This window comes from Balaenoptera physalus (genome assembly GCF_965194825.1).
Source record: "Balaenoptera physalus genome assembly, chromosome: 12".
Classification (NCBI taxonomy): domain Eukaryota; kingdom Metazoa; phylum Chordata; class Mammalia; order Artiodactyla; family Balaenopteridae; genus Balaenoptera; species Balaenoptera physalus.
The window spans coordinates 42102535-42118716 of record NC_138897.1 but is presented as its reverse complement, the minus strand read 5'-3'; the positions used below and the strand labels follow the sequence as shown (position 1 = coordinate 42118716).

The 16182-nt window shown below is 34.5% G+C and overlaps 1 long non-coding RNA gene across 1 annotated transcript in view; it reads right to left on the bottom strand.

Annotated features, from left to right (window-relative positions):
* Positions 1–562: 562 nt before the first annotated feature.
* The window catches only part of LOC309639221, a 1112218-nt gene continuing 1096598 nt past the window's right edge, over positions 563–16182 (bottom strand). Inside the window, exon 2 of the long non-coding RNA XR_014251527.1 lies at positions 563–7564. This is a non-coding gene — a long non-coding RNA (uncharacterized lncRNA). The remainder of the gene's footprint in view (positions 7565–16182) is intronic.

Below are 16182 nucleotides of genomic sequence, written 5' to 3'. Positions count from 1 at the left end.
CTGGCCTTTATAGGTGAGAGAACTGGACATGTTGCTTAGGAGGCAGAGAGAGGGCCATCCCTTTGGTAGTCTATCCACTTCAGTCTACTCTGACTGTGGCTTCTCTCTTGGCCCTTTCAGACCTCTGCCAAGACAAAGGTCAACTGCCTTTTGTTCTAGTCCCTCAGAAGTCAACTTTTTTTCTAAGTGAAAGTTAACTAGTAGTACCAACTAATACTTTCTGATGAAATAATTTTTAAAATTCAGATAAGAATAGACGTTAATAATCTGTCTACCCTTCAAAGTCTAGGCAGATTTTATCTTTTCCATTTAACCTCTTTTGACTAGTCCATATAAAGGCATTCCCCCTCCCCCTCCTCTGGACTTCTGTAAGGTTTATTATGTTATACCTCTCCCACATGCTGCTTTGTATTGTTCCTTAATGTTTTTGTGAATGAAATATGCTATGTCACCATTTTTTGTCATATCAGAACTTACACTCTCAAATAATTGTTGTCCATTGGGCAAATATACAATTATTTTAATGATGCTGCTATAGCTCAGACCACTGTTTGATCTCTTCTTTTGGAATTTTCTTCAAAGTTTTTTTTTTTTTTTTTTTGTAGTACTTTTTTTAAACACCTCAATAGTGGTAAATCTTCATCTCTTGCAGATGGATTTAATTTTTGGAAATAGTTAAAAGTCATTCAGAACCAAGTCTAGTGAATAAGATGAGTGATCATGCTGGGTAATACAGTTTGTGGTTAAAAACAAGATTTGATTATAACCTAATGAGACTTGTATTCTTGTGTCATAAACTGACACTGCGAGGAATTCCTAAACAGAGGTCTAAAACTGAACTGTGGTAGTTTTCCCTAAATAGTTGGTGAGCTTTTGTTGGCAACTAGGCTTTCACTTGATGCACAGAAATTGGAACATAAATCTTTCATTGTATAGATGAGAAAACTGAGACTCAGGAAGGTGAGTTTACTTGCTCAAGTTCATCAGACTAAGAAAATCATGTATAAAAATTGCAATAATGCAATGATGGAATAAGATATCTTTGGAGGTTGTGAATAATCACTTCAGAGTGTATTGATTAAATCAGGAGAGTTCATATATGTTACAGTACATCAGGTAGCTTTATTTTTAATAACTAATGGGAATGTTAAGACTTTGGCTGAGATGTAATTTGAAGAGCTCCAAAACCATTCTGTACCTACAAATCATGGAGCTGGCATCTAGCTCCAAATGTCACCTTAAGTGTAGAAGAATCTCAACAGAATTCATTAAACCTCAAGAAAGTACCATGGAGTTCATTTGGCTCAACTACTCACCTAAGGATTGATCTACTGCAGTATTGAGGATCACATTAATATTTGCTTTGTTTTTAACTTTCTAGGGATGGACAACTCAATATATCCAATTGCAGCTCCATTTATTGTCTTTCTTATATTAAGTTGAAATTGCTGTATTGCCCAGGTATTGTTTCCACTTTTGACTGCTCTGTGACCACTAGATACATTCAGAATAAATCTAATCACTTTCCTATATATTTGAAGAAAACTATCAAAAAATCCCTAATCTTTTCTTCTTGAAGTTAAATATTCCACTATCCTCAAACATCCTTCATATTAAGCAATTTCAAAAACTCATTCCCATACGAGTGGCTTTTATAACTTGAAATTCTTCTGTGAATTTGATATATTAAGCTTGTTTTTGCCCTCCTCAGAGCAAACAGGTTCTCCCTTTGTCTCTTGAAATGTGGGATCCTGAAATATGCAGACTATAAGAGAAATTGGGATACCTTAAGTGAAACGGGACTGGATTTTCCTTCAGTGGGGTTTGGAACCTCTATCAGTACAGAGCATTCCGAAATAACCTAATGAACTAGAGTCTTTCTGAGAATTTTGCTTTATGTTTCAGGGTTTTGTGTTTGATAATATGAAGGCCAACTAAATCTTGATTCTGACCTTTATTTCATAATAGTTTCTTTGGATTCATATTGCCTCTTTTCTCAAGCACTTTATATTATTTTCAAAAGACTTCATACTTCTAAAAATCTTTCATTTACAATTTTATTGGATTATATTGCCTTAAAAAGTCAAGCATTATTATCTTTTCTTTTGTCGGTAAACTATCCAAGAGTTGTGGAAGTGGAAGCCAGCTATCAGGGGTTGAATAAATTGTACGTTACTGTGCATGTTGTATAGTAGGCATTGCTTTCAAAAAGAAGGCAGGTTTAAATTGTAAAGCTTTTTTTTAAAATGTTGTCCTCAGAACTTTGTTTTGATACTGCATTGGAAATCTCTGAGTGGAATAAAGTTATGAAGAACCTGGTTTGAAAATACTATTCTAAAAACTATTTTAGCTGTATGTACCATATAGCAAAACAGTTCTTTCTATTGTTGATTGCTCTGAAGTTTTACAGTTACCTTTCCATCAAATCAACCTATAGGAAGTTACTTAGCCCCTGTGGACTGCAATTACCTCACCTCCAAAAGAAGTGTTTGAGAATTAGCTCTGTTTCGGCCTGGATTTGTATGGACCGATGTTGTGTACCTTGCAGTTGGCTGGTTGGAGATAATTTTTTCAAAGGCACAACTTTACATTTTTCCACAAAGTCATCTCTTTATCAATTTACAGGTTTAGAGCATAAATCTTTACACAAAATGGCATGAAAATATCTCACTGGACTCCAAACTTCAAATTCCTATACACTAGTTGAATGTTACATGTTTGCTATGTTCCAGATAATACTCCAGATCCTGGACATACATCAGTGAAGGAGACACACATGAGGTGCCTACTGCCCCCAAGGAACTTATATTTCTCTGAGTCAGACTGTATGCATTGTGTGGGTCAGTGATATTTGCTATAATATAAATAAAATAGCCTCATGGGACCCAAAGCAATTGGGATACACCTTTTTATTGGGGAGCAAGAAGACTTCTCTGAAGGGGTGACATTTAGTCTGAAACATAAATGGTAAGAAAGAGCCAGCAATGCTAAGGCTTGGAAGAAATACAGTTAAATATGTAATACTTAAAAAATGCAAAGGGATAAAGAGAAGTTGTTTAACTTATTTTATTTATTGTCTGATTGCCTTTCATCTGCCCATTAGCTCCCTATGTATTTATTTCTAAGAACACATTGAATAGAAAGAGAAGGAAGGTATCCATGTCTAGTCACGCATGCTGAAATTTAATATTCAGGCATTGAAAAAGGCTCTGTTTTCAATGATGCAGGTATCTCCTCTCTAAAGAAAAATAAGTTCTAAATAATATTTGGCTGAAGAAATGAAGTTTCATTTTCTTTCCCTATCCTTGTAGAGAGTACATTCCTATGAATATTCCTGGCATTTAACAAAACCACAAAGTATGTATGGTATCTCTCGACTCTCCCATTATTTATGATTTCACCAAATTCAACAATTGCTTCCTGTTACTTGAGGCTGTGATTATTATTCTTATGTGTCAACTTATCTGGGTGACAGTACCCAGATATGTGGTCAAACATTATCCTGGTGTTTTTATCTTTAATTTGTATTTAAATCAGTGGACTTTGAGTAAAGCAGATTGCTCTCCATAATCTGGGTGGGCCTCATCCAGTCATCTGAAGACCTGAAAAAAGAAATGACCATTTCGAGAAAGAGGAAATTCTCCAGTAGACTACTTTTTGGATTTTATCTGCAACATTGGCTCTTCCTGGTTCTACAGCTGACTGCCTTTGGACTCGAACTGCTACTCTTTCTTGACTATCCGGCCTGACCAATTCCTCCATCAGATTTTGGATTCACCAAGCCTCTACAGTTGCATGAGCCAGTTCTTTAAAATGAACTAATTCTATTGATTCTGTTTCTCTGGGAAACCCTTATTAATATAGGGCCATTCAAACTGTAGTGCCCAACCCAGACCTCTTATCCTCATTTGTTCTTTCTACTAATCCACATTTGGATAGATAAACTCTTGATATGAACTTTACCGTGTTACCATTCTCAACAGTATTTTTATTGTGAACTCCTTGGTAGGAAGGCCTAAGCCCTGTAGAAAAGTCATACAGCAGTGACAGAGCCAATGGGGCCCATATTCCATGGTCATTTTGTTTTGTTTTGTTTTGGTTTTGATTTTGTTTCTAAATACACTTTACTATTTTAGAACAGTTGTAGGTTCACAACAATATTGAGCAGAAGATACAGAGATTTCTCTTATACTTCCTGTCCCACACATGCTTAGCATCCCCCATTATCGACATCCCCCACCAGAGAGGTACATATGTTACAATTGATTAAATACACTGACACATCATCATCACACAAAGACAATAGTTTACCCTTAGAGTTCACTCAGTGTTGTACATTCTATGGATTTGGATAAATGCATAATGACATACATCCATCATATAGTATCATACAGGGTAGTTTCACAGCCCTAAAATTCTTCTGTGCTCTACATATTCATCCCTCCCTTGCTCCCTCCTAACGCTTGGCAAATATTGATGTTTTACTGTCTCCATAGTTTTGTCTTTTCCAGAATGTCATGTAGTTGGATTAATACAGTATATAACATTTCCAGATTGTCTTCTTTCCCTTAGTAATATTCATTTAAGTTTCCTCTATTTCTTTTCATAGCTTGACAGCTCTTTTCGTTTTGTCACTGAGTAATATTCTGTTTTCTGAATATACCACAGTTTATTTATCCAGTCTCCTATTGAAGGACATCTTGGTGGCTTCCAAGTTTGGGCCATTATGAATAAAGATGTTATAAACTTCTGTGTGCAGGTTTTGTGTGAACATAAGTTTTCAACTCATTTGGGTAAATACTAAGAAGCATGATTGCTTAATTGTATGGTACAAGTATGTTTAGTTTTGTATGAAACTGCCAAACTGTCTTCCAAAGTGGCTATTCCATTTTGCATTCTTTCCAGCAAGGAATGAGAGTTCCTGTTGATCCACCTCCTTACCAGCATTTGGGGTTTTCTGCATTCTGGATTTTGACAGTTCTAATAGGTGTGTAGTAGTATCTCATTGCTGGTGACACATAATGTGAAGCATCTTTTCATATGCTCAACTGTCATTTGTACATCTTCTTTGGTGAAGTATCTGTTAATGTCTTTGGCCTATTTGTTAATTGGGTTGTTTATTTTCTTACTGTTGAGTTTTTAGTGTTCTTTTTATTTTGGATAATAGTCCTTTATCAGCTATGACTTTTGCAAATACTTTCTCCAAGGCAATGCCTGGTCTTTTCATTCTCTTGACAGTATCTTTTGCACAATAGAAATTTTTAATTTTAATGAAGTCCAGCTTATAAATTCTTTTTCTCATGGATCTTGCTTTTAGTGTTGTATCTAAAAATCATCACCAAATCCAAGGTCATCTGGGTTTCTCCTATGTCATCTTCTAGAAATTTTGTAGTTCTGTGTTTTGCATCTAGGTCCGTGATCCATTTTGTGTTATTTTTTGTGAAGGGTCTGTGTTTTTTGCATGTGGCTGTCCAGGTTTTCCAGCCCCATTTGTTGAGAAGAATATCTTTTCTCTATTGTATTGCCTTTGTTCATTTGTCAAAGATTATTTGGCTATATTTTTGTGTCTATTTTTGGGCCCTCTGTTCTGTTCCATTGATCTATTTGTCTGTTCTTTTACTGATACCATACTGTCTTGATTACTGTATCTTTATAGTAAGCTTTGAACTTCGGTAGTGTCAATCCACCAATTTTGTCCTTGTCCTTCAATATTGAGTTGGCCAAAATTTGCTTTTTAATCATAGCTTATAAGCCAATGTTTATCAAACTGAAGCCAGCCTGGCCATAAAATTTTTATGCATAAAAAAAAGACTAGTAATAAAAGTACAATACCCTTACAAATTTAGGAAAATGATATGTTTTTAAATGAGATTTAATAGTATATAAATCTAGATTATATATTTAATGCCTGAGAACTTTGGCCTGCACTTCTTTCCTATTTGGTTGCATTGCTTAAGAATGGGGGTTTAAAGTTTCTCTCTGTGGGAAGAGGAGGGAAGGAGAGACCTACTGATACCTCAAGGAACTGAGAGTCATAGAGGATGAATGACTTGCTCAAGATAGCTGAGGTAATGCCAGAGCCAGAATTCAGGTGTTAGCTGCCCTCACTTTCTCTTTGGAATTCTTATCATTTCCCATGGAAAACCCTGGACGTCTGGAGCATAACAAATCAGCTTAAAGTATGTTCAATCAGAAGGCAACACATTTTTTAAAAGACCTATTCTCAAAGGGTGAGTAGAATGCAGCCCATGCTGTTTCCAGACTAGCAGACACATTTAAGTCTTTCAGGGCATATATCAAGAACCTTGTGGCTTTGGATGGTAACAGTGTTTAAAGCTATTTGATGGGCAATTCCCCACAACTGACTTCACCTACCAAAAGAGAATCTGCTTATAGTCACTTCTCCAATCAGCCTTTGCTGATCCCCCTGCACTATCTACTCCATCTACACGCAAGTTTTCAAAAGGGCTAAATGAAGACAATGCTTCAAGTGGAAACATTGCTTATGTGAATTCCATTTGTTTCCTTAAGGATAAGTGTTGAATGTGAGATTGCATAATATTCAGAATCTAGCAAATGGGCTTAACTGAGCAGAGAAGGCATTTTTCTCCCCAGAGAGGTAAAACTAAAGATAAAAAATGCAAGCTGAACTCTGGAGAATATTCTTTCCAGTTATATACCAATCTGTGATACTGAATCACAAAACTGTAGAATGCAGAGATTTTCCAGCTCGGCCCCATCACTTCATGGTAATGATTGGTACCATGTGTGAAATATATACAATGTGCTCCTCACTGTGCTAATTTTTATATCGTTATCTCATGTAGTCTTCACAAAAAACCTAAGAAATTGGAATTCTCATTTTATTTTCCTTACTTTCATTTCCCAACTTCCTGCTAATTATCCCTTTCCTTTGACTACAGATAAAGATTTCTTCCTTGAATGTCCAATACCTGTCACATGATAGGTACTCTAAAACTAATGAATGGATAAATGAATAGCTAACCTTTGAACTTGGTGATATCAGTATGTTCATTGAATTATTAGAGGAGTGCTCTGATATTTGGTTTGGTCCACAGAAATGTCAGATTCTCTTCATGGTTCAACTAGCCAAATATCTCAAAATACAGGGTGACCACATTCTCTATTCTTTTAGAATATTAGCCTCTCATGGGTATGACATGAAGATACAATTGGACCTGGGAAGGTCCAATCCTAATGGACCCTAACATGGATGGAAGATAGGTGTTTTATACTGTTTAACAATCATTGACTAAATAAATGCCTCCTCTGTTAAGTAACTTAAGAGATGTGAGAGAAAAGATGGCAAGGGACTGGCATTTAAAGGGTTTACAAATAAATTGGAAGATCAGGTTTATTCACTTAAAACTATGAGATAATTCTAATGTAAGAAAGAACAAAAGTGTGACAAATATATTTTGTAATTAAGGGATGGTTCTAAGGTATATCAAGACTATCAACCCAAATCTTACCCATCATTTAAGCCCTTAAGTCTCATCTAGTTCATCAAGACGTTTTGAACTAATTTCATCAAATAAGATATCTTTGCACTGTGATGTTCATCTTCAATAGTTTATCACTAGATGAATAAACAAAACCCATATGAATAAATTTCTTTTTTTTTTTTTGGCTGAGCAGCATGCGGGATCTTATTTCCCCGACCAGGGATTGAACCCGTGCCCTCTGCAGTGGAAGCGTGGAGTCTTAACAACTGGACCGCCAGGGAAGTCCCTCAAATGTTAATGAAATGACTTAGAGTGCTTAAAAATAAAACTGAAGAGATTACCACACATTAAAAAATCAACCACTGGACTGAGGGCAGAAGTTTAACTTTTCCCTGAAAACTCTGAAGATAAATGACGGCTCATGAAGAATCCATGTTTAACTCATGGCTTTCTGTGTTCCCCTAGAGCACACAAATTCCTGTTCAGATTTTTAATTTAAGAGTGTAAATTTCTGAAATTGACCTATCTCTGGCAACATTAGCCAGCCACATAAATTGTGTGAAAACTGAGCTTTTGTGTTTTGGTCTGCTTCTGAAATCAAGTATTTTGGTCAGTCTCTGAAGTCAAGTGCATCACAAAAGTTTTGTGAATTGTCCTGAGCTTTTCTTTTCAAACTAGAAATGGCAAATAACATTATATTTCATAAATCTTGTGAATTAACATTTACTGAGCTTCTAACATACCTTATTAGATCCCATAGCTAAGGGATTACAAAAAACAATATAATCAGTAACCTTTGACAAGTTCATATCACTGTACATTAAAAAAAGAACTTACACTTTGGGGCAGTAAGTGCTATAATAGAGATATTGACAGGGGCTCATGAGAACCCAGGAGACAAAATGACTGAAAGTTAGGAGAGCTATGTAAAATCTCAACAAATGTGTAGAAGCATATTATGATGACTTTAAGCCCCAGTGGTTCTCTTTAGGAGTGTTTCACCATATCCAGTGGTATATAAGTTCTGTTTTTTATGTAATCAACACAAATATATTAGCTATTCACTGTGTAACAGGCCCAGGGCCAGACATCAGGGATAGAGAGGTTCCAGGCAAATAATATCACTGATCTCTTCAACCTAACAACCTGTGTCAGATGTTTTAAGTACACATTATTTAACAAGAACTGTAATGGTTGTTTAATAAAAAAGAAGTAACAATGTGAAGCTGACTCAGTCTAGAGCATTAGTAAAGTCCTCCTTGTGTACTGGAGGCAATGATGGTTGAGCTGGATACTGAAGCTGAATAGGAATTACCTGGTGAAAGTCATATTCATTGGGAAGAAAGTAAGGGGATTGTAGTGAGAAAGCCTGGTAGAGAAGGATAATTCCAAAAAGAGAGAATAACTTGAGGGAAAAGATGATCCAACTCCTCACTAACTCTTAGCATAAGTTTGTCTCAATTGTCATTTACCCACCACATTGTCTCTGCTCTTCCAAGTACTCTACCTTGAAAATGGGTGATGGCTTAGATGGGCAAGGAAGGTACAGTGAAGTTATTTACTTATCAACGCATGCAAATATGAAAGAGGAGGTAGATGTTCACAAAATATGACATGACAGACCCATGTTGGTGTCCCGAGTTACCCACAGGTATTTTCCCAATAATACACAGTGACTTCATAGAATCATAGATGCTAGGATCAGAAAGGAATCTTATAAAGGAAAAATTATATTAATTTATTATGAAAAAAATAGGACAGCTTGGGTGAACTTAGATTTATTCAACTTCAAGGCAGAGTTCAAACTAGCAGCCAAGTTTCTTACACTTTTAATTATATAGTAAACTTCACCCACTGTACAATATACCTTCTGAGGTGATGGAAATGTTCCATATCTTCACTGTCCAAGAGGGTAGCCTTCACCACCAGCCATAATTGGCCATTAATCACTTAAAATATGACTGATGTGACTGAGAACTAATTTTTAAAATTTTCTTAAAACTTTAATTAAGTTAAATTTAAATAGCCAAATGTAGCTAATGGCTATTATATTGGATAGTGCAGCTATAGTACATTCATCTTATTTAAGCAAAATTTAAAAGAGGAGAGTTCTTTCTATTTTAAAGTAAATGAAAAAAATCAGATTCATTCAAAAGACTATCATTAGACTGAAGGGAAACAGAAAATATGCAAGGATTGCCACACAGGTTCACATTATTTTTAAGTAATATCAACATACACCACAAAAATAGCTATTTATGGAACCTACTTTTAGCCACATAAACAGTAAATTTCAATCATAGTATTTAATTGGCACAAGATAAACTGTATATATATTTAAACTACTGATTTTTAACATATCGTGTATATGCATGAAACCATCATCACAATCAAGATAATAAATAAAATATGCATCACTCAAGAAAGTTTTCAGATGCCCTTTTGTAATTTCTCCCTTCTGCCAGTTTTTATCTCTCCCCCCACCCCTCCAACACCCAGATGGCCACTTATCTGTTTTCTGTTACTATAGATCAGTATGAATTTAGTAGAAACTTACATAAATAGAATCACACAGTAGGTTCTCTTTCTAGTCTGGCTTATTTGGCACAGAATAATTATTTTGAGATTCATCCATGTTTTGGTAAGTTGTAATAGTTCATTCATTTTAATTAGTTCTTTACCATTATATAAATATATCCCAATTTGTTTATCTATTCATCAGCTGATGAACATTTGGGTTCTTTCTAGATCTTGGCTATTAAAAATAAAACTGCTATAAAATTTTTTGTGTAGGTCTTAGCATAGATTTGTATATTTCTCTTTGTGATTGTATCAGTTTTTGCTTCCTGTATTTTGAGGCTTTTTTATTAAGTGGGTAAATATTTATAATTGTTTTTTTTCTCCTAATGAATGAAGTCAATATAATGAAATGACTATATTTGATAATGACTATTTTTAACATTATGTTTAAATATGTTTAAACATAACCATATGTTTATGTTTAAACATATTTTTTAAACATAAAAATGTTTAAAAAACATTGTGTGATATGTTTTTATTCATTCTTTTACTTTTAACATATTTGTCTTTATATTTAAAGTGCATTTCTTTTAGGTAGCCCATAGTTTTGTCTTGCTTTTTATCCAACTAACAATCTCTGACTTTTAATCAGGATGCTTAGACTATTTCTATTTACTATGATTATTGATATGATTGGGTTTAATTCTACCATATTGCTACTTATTTTCTAATTGGACAAATGATTTTTGTTCTCCTTTTCTCTTTTTCAGCCTTCTTTTAGAATAATTGAGTATTTTTTATAATTCTATTTTATCTCTTTTGTGTCTCATTTGGTATAACACTTTGTATTGTGACTTTAGTGGGTGTTTAAAGTTTATCTTTAGGATTTCTTCAACTTATAGTAGTCTTTCTTTCCGTGATATTATGCCATTCATTGTATAAGAATATTTCAGTTGTATAATTCTACATCTTTCCTTGTGAACTTTAAATTATTTTTGGCATGTATATGACTTTTATATGTGTTTTAACCCTAAAGCATATTATTATATGTATATGATATATATATATATATAATTAATATATATATTGTTTTTATTATTTTTATAGTATCGTATTTTTTTTTCTCTGTATAGATCTAGTTTTTTCTTCTGCATGTAGGGTTTCCTTTATCACTTCATATAGTGCATGTATGCTGTTGATGAGTTCTTCCAGCTTTTATTTTTCTTTCATTTATGAAGGATGTTTTCACTGGATAAAGATTTCTAGGTTTAGTTTTCTCTTGCTATCTACTTTTAAGATTTTTCTCTTAATTAATTGCTTTGAGCAATTACTAGCTTTACTGAGTTTTGGGGGATTGAATGTCATTGTAAATTTTGAATTATGATGTTTTGGTTTTCATCAAATTTGGAAAACATACGGCCATTATTTCTCCAAGTATTTGCTTTGTTTTGTTTTGTTTTTCTGACTCCTTCAAGGATTCTAATTATACCTCACTTATTTCCACTACCCTTCCCAGGTGTAGTTCTGTCTCTTTCTGTCTCTCTGTCTCTCTTTCTCTTTCATTGTTTCATTTTGGAAAATTTCTATTGCAATGACTTTAAATTCACTTTCTTCTGCAATATTTAATCTGCTATTAAATATTAAATATAAATATTAAATATTCTGCAATATTTAATCTGCTATTAATACCATCCAGTATATTTTTCATGGTGGACTTTGTGATTTGCATCTCTACTAGTTTCATTTACATTCATGTCTCTGCTTAACATGTTCAATATTTCCTCCCACTTCTTGAACATATGAGGTACAATTATAATAACTGTTTTAGTGTCCTATTCTACTAATTCTATCATCTGTGTAATTTCTGTGTCAGTTTCCCTTGATTGATTTTTCTCTTCATTATGAATTTTATTTTCTTGCCTCTTTGTATGTTTGGTAGTTTTGATCATATACCAGACTGTAGATTTTAACTTGTTGAGTGCTGAATATTTTTGTATTCCTATATTCTATAAATTTTATTGAGTTTTGTTCTGGGATACAGTTAAGTCACTTGGAAACATTTTGATCCTTTCAGGTCTTTCTATAAAGCTTTGTTAGGTAGGATAAAAACAACATTTGGTCTAGGATTAATTTACCTTTACTACTAAGGCAAAGCCCTTCTTTATCTGATGCTCCATGAATTATGAGAAATTTCACTCTGGCTGGTGGATGCACAAAATCTCTCTGTCCGTCTGAGCTCTATATGTTGTTCCCTCTCATCCTTTGGAGTAGTTTTTCTCCAGTTTTAGGAAGTGTCCTCACATTCATGTGCTGATCAGTACCCTCTGCAGAATCCAAGTTGTCTCCCTGGGTAGCTCTTCCCTGTCTGCTCTCTGCCCTGCACACTTTAGCCACCTGGCTTCCCTGCACTTCCAACTCCATCTCCTCAACTCAAGAAGTCCAGTGAACACCTTCTGGGCTCTCAGTTACTGCCTGCAACCTGGAAATTCTCTCTTCTCAGTAAGCAGGGACAATCAAAGGGCTCATGTCATTTGATTCTTATGTACAGGAATTACTGTCCTTTATAAGTTGATGCTCAGCATCTTGAAAGCCACTGTTTCATACATTCTGTCTATATTTTAAGTTGTTTCAGGTAGAAAGGTAAATCTGGTTGCTATTATTCCATCTTGGCTAGAAGGGAAACTGCCCAAATCACTGTATTTTTTTGATATGAATTCTTGATAACCTTCACTCTACTCGACCCACAAATAAAATCAATAGAATATTTATTTGATTTTCTAGTAAGTTGCTGTATTTGCCATCAATTATTTAAAGTTTTTCTTGGGAGTCTACTAGATACTGAGACTGCTCTCTGTTAACAAAGAGCTTTCTTTTTTTCTCCTCCCTTCCTTCCTTTCTTCCTTTATTTACTAGACAAAACTTGAACATAAGGTCAATGCAAATAATAATAATAATAATGTTTCATTATCCAATGAAAAGATAATGTTAATATTCTAGGAAAATGAAGAAATTGGTCAGAGAAGTGCACATTTTAGAGATGAAGGGGAAATATGATTGGAGAGTTTAGATTGTGAGAGGCCTAGGGAAGTGGGAAAGATGGACTCCTTATGGCACAGTGTGATTGACCAACTTCAATCCTCCTACCTACACAAAACTTGGAACTTGACCTACATTATTAAAAAATGTGTAGCACAGTGAAGTATTTTATAAGAAGACTTACCCCATGTATTTCACATTTCCCAAGTCTCAAGCTCCTATAGAGTATGATTGGAATCCAAAAAAGGGAGCTTATTAAATTGGTTTGACCTTTGTTGGGGGTTCTTTTCAAACTTAAAATGTCTCCAAAGTAATAACTCTCCTGTTCTTTGTTAAAACAGTGCCTTTAAAGATAGGAAAGAGATGAATCACTCACCCTTGGCCCACTGTTCTTAGGAGGTTTGAAGAAGTTGCTAGTCTTTATTCCTTCTGTCTTTTGCATCATGCCATCCCAAGGCACTCCTTGTCCTAACATTGCTCTCACCCATACCAGTATTGTGTACCTTTTGTGGTTATCAGGATATGCATTCAAATACAGTGGGAGAAGATGTGTCTATATGATGTATCATGTGGCCCAATATTTCTCATCTTGGCTTGGCTGAACAACTGCCTTGGGCAAGCTGAGGATCATTGCCCTCAAGGTGGTTTACTGGGCTCCCTGGAGTGTTGTTATTGTGTCCCCAGTAGGTGAGAGTCCTGAGATGAGCTGGGGGGTAGAAATGGAAATCATGGCAGTTTATTGTATTCCATTCATCATGTCTTGCTTGTTAGCATGCTGTTTTATAGCCACATTGCTCCACAGTAGAACCATTTTAGTGTGCAACCTCCATATTTTGACTTTAATTTGAAACAGATATGATATAAAGATAAACGAGTTTATGTTTCTCATTCACCAACAGGAATTGTCCCTGGTAGTTTACAGGTGATCAGTCAAGATGGGACAGGAAGCCTCCCCAATGCATATTAAATATCATATTCATAAAGGGGGAAATAAGCAAGCACTACTAACAAATGTTCAATTTCACTCGACTTTCTAATTTCCAGAGACATGGCTGAAAAGGCATGGACAGATACTGATACTTCAAAGAACAATCACTGTCTGGTTTCTTGGACAGACAATGAGAATGGAGCACACCACTTTCCAAAAGGTGCCTTCTGTGTCATATGCTTCCTGTTCAAGGTACAGCTGAAACCTTTCTATGCTTTTCCTAAAGGGTTTTATATTTTTATAAATTTCAAGCACATTGATACTGACAGATCAATCCTTCTCACCCATATATTTTTTTAAACATGAAGAAAGAGGACAGCTTAGGCATCTGCTGTTCACCTTTGCAATACTTTCAAAACCATTACATCAATCAAAAACTTATTTATTGAGTAGCTGAAATGTGCACATTCCAGTAGTATAGGTGATGTAAACTAAAAGTGAAGTAATATACCTTTTGACTCTGATCTTAAGCAATATTAAAATTAAAAACAGTGAAATGCTTTTGGTAATGAGTAACAATGATGACAATTTATTGAATACATATCACTGGCAGACATTATTAGATATCTTAAAATTTATCTCCAATCCTCATAATAAGTTTTAGAGTATGTATAACAGTCTTTATCTTATAAATGAAGAAATTAATTAGCAGAGTTGGTTAAGTAACTTGCCCAGGCACACAGACATTGAGTAGAAGAACTGGAATGCACACTCCCATCTGTCTTTTGCTCAAGGATAAATTCCACTGCAACACACTAACTCTTTGCATTAGTTTCCTAGGGTTGCTGTAACAAGGTACGAAAACTTGGTGGCAAAAAACAATAGAAATTTATTTTCTCACACTTTTAGAGTCTCGAAGTCTGAAATCAAGGTGTCAGCAGGGTTGATTCTCACTAGAAGCTCTGAGGGAGAATCTATTCCATGCTTTGCCAGCTTCTGGTGGTTGCAGATAATCCTTGGTGTCCCCTGCCTTCCAGAGGTATAACTCCAATTGCTGCCTCTGTCTTCACATGGCATTCTCTTCTCTTCTCACGAGGACATCAGTCATATTGGATTCGGACTTACTTTAACCCAGTATGACTTCATCTTAACTTGAGTACATCTACAAAGACCAAATGTTTCCAAATATGGTCACATTTATAGATACTGGGGATTAAAATTACAACATATCTCCCTCTTTGAGGCCCAATTTAACCCATAACATTCTTCAAATTTGTTCTATGTTGTATTATTCAAATTCGTCATTAGGTTGAAAATGTGTTAGTTCTTTAAAACCCAGAATCTTACACATAATAGGTGCTCAATAAATTCATGATGAATATCATTATTCCCATTAATGTAACAACTTCATTCAATAAAAGCTGAAGTTAGTCCCAACATATCTCCTGAATTTATGACTGGAAAGAGAGATGACAGGGTTTTCCTTTGAGGAAAAAAATTAACTCATACCCCTGAGATTTAATACCATTATATTGCATTAATAATTAAAAAAATAAAAAAAGAATTCAGACTAGACTCTGACCGTATGAAACTTATAGAGAGACCCTAAATAAATAGGTGTACCTACAATTGTACTATTAAGAGAGTGATAAATATTATAAAGAAGAAATGCATTGCACTGGTTATAATGAATTAAAGTGCTGAGGCCCATATGTTTATATAATTGAAGAATTAACTTTTGGCATGAGAGAATACAAGGATTTTATATATATATATATGGATTTGAAAGTGTTTTCTATAGAATACCTTACCTCAGAAGAGTTTATTATTATATTGATAATTAAATGCATCTTATGAAATGCATCTCCTGACATACTTTTGATGATTTGTAACAAACTGAACCATTATCACCTCACCGAAGCCTGTATTTGTTGATTTCTCATGTAATTAAACATCCATCGAAGAGTTTCGTTTTTCCCTCTAAAGATTGATTGTGTCTTCAAATAGAATGTGATAGTTAGCAATGTGGATATAAGTCCATGTTGAATTTTTGACACCTGAAATTTAGCAAAATAAAGAGAAAAGACAGAAAGTAAGGGTTTGGATAATATCTATTGTTAAGTAGAAGAGACTCTGGATTGAAAGTAATATGTAGTGATACCAAAATCACTTTGATCTTATTATGTGACTTTAAAATTAAGGTGATTGAAACAGATAATCACTAAGGATTTT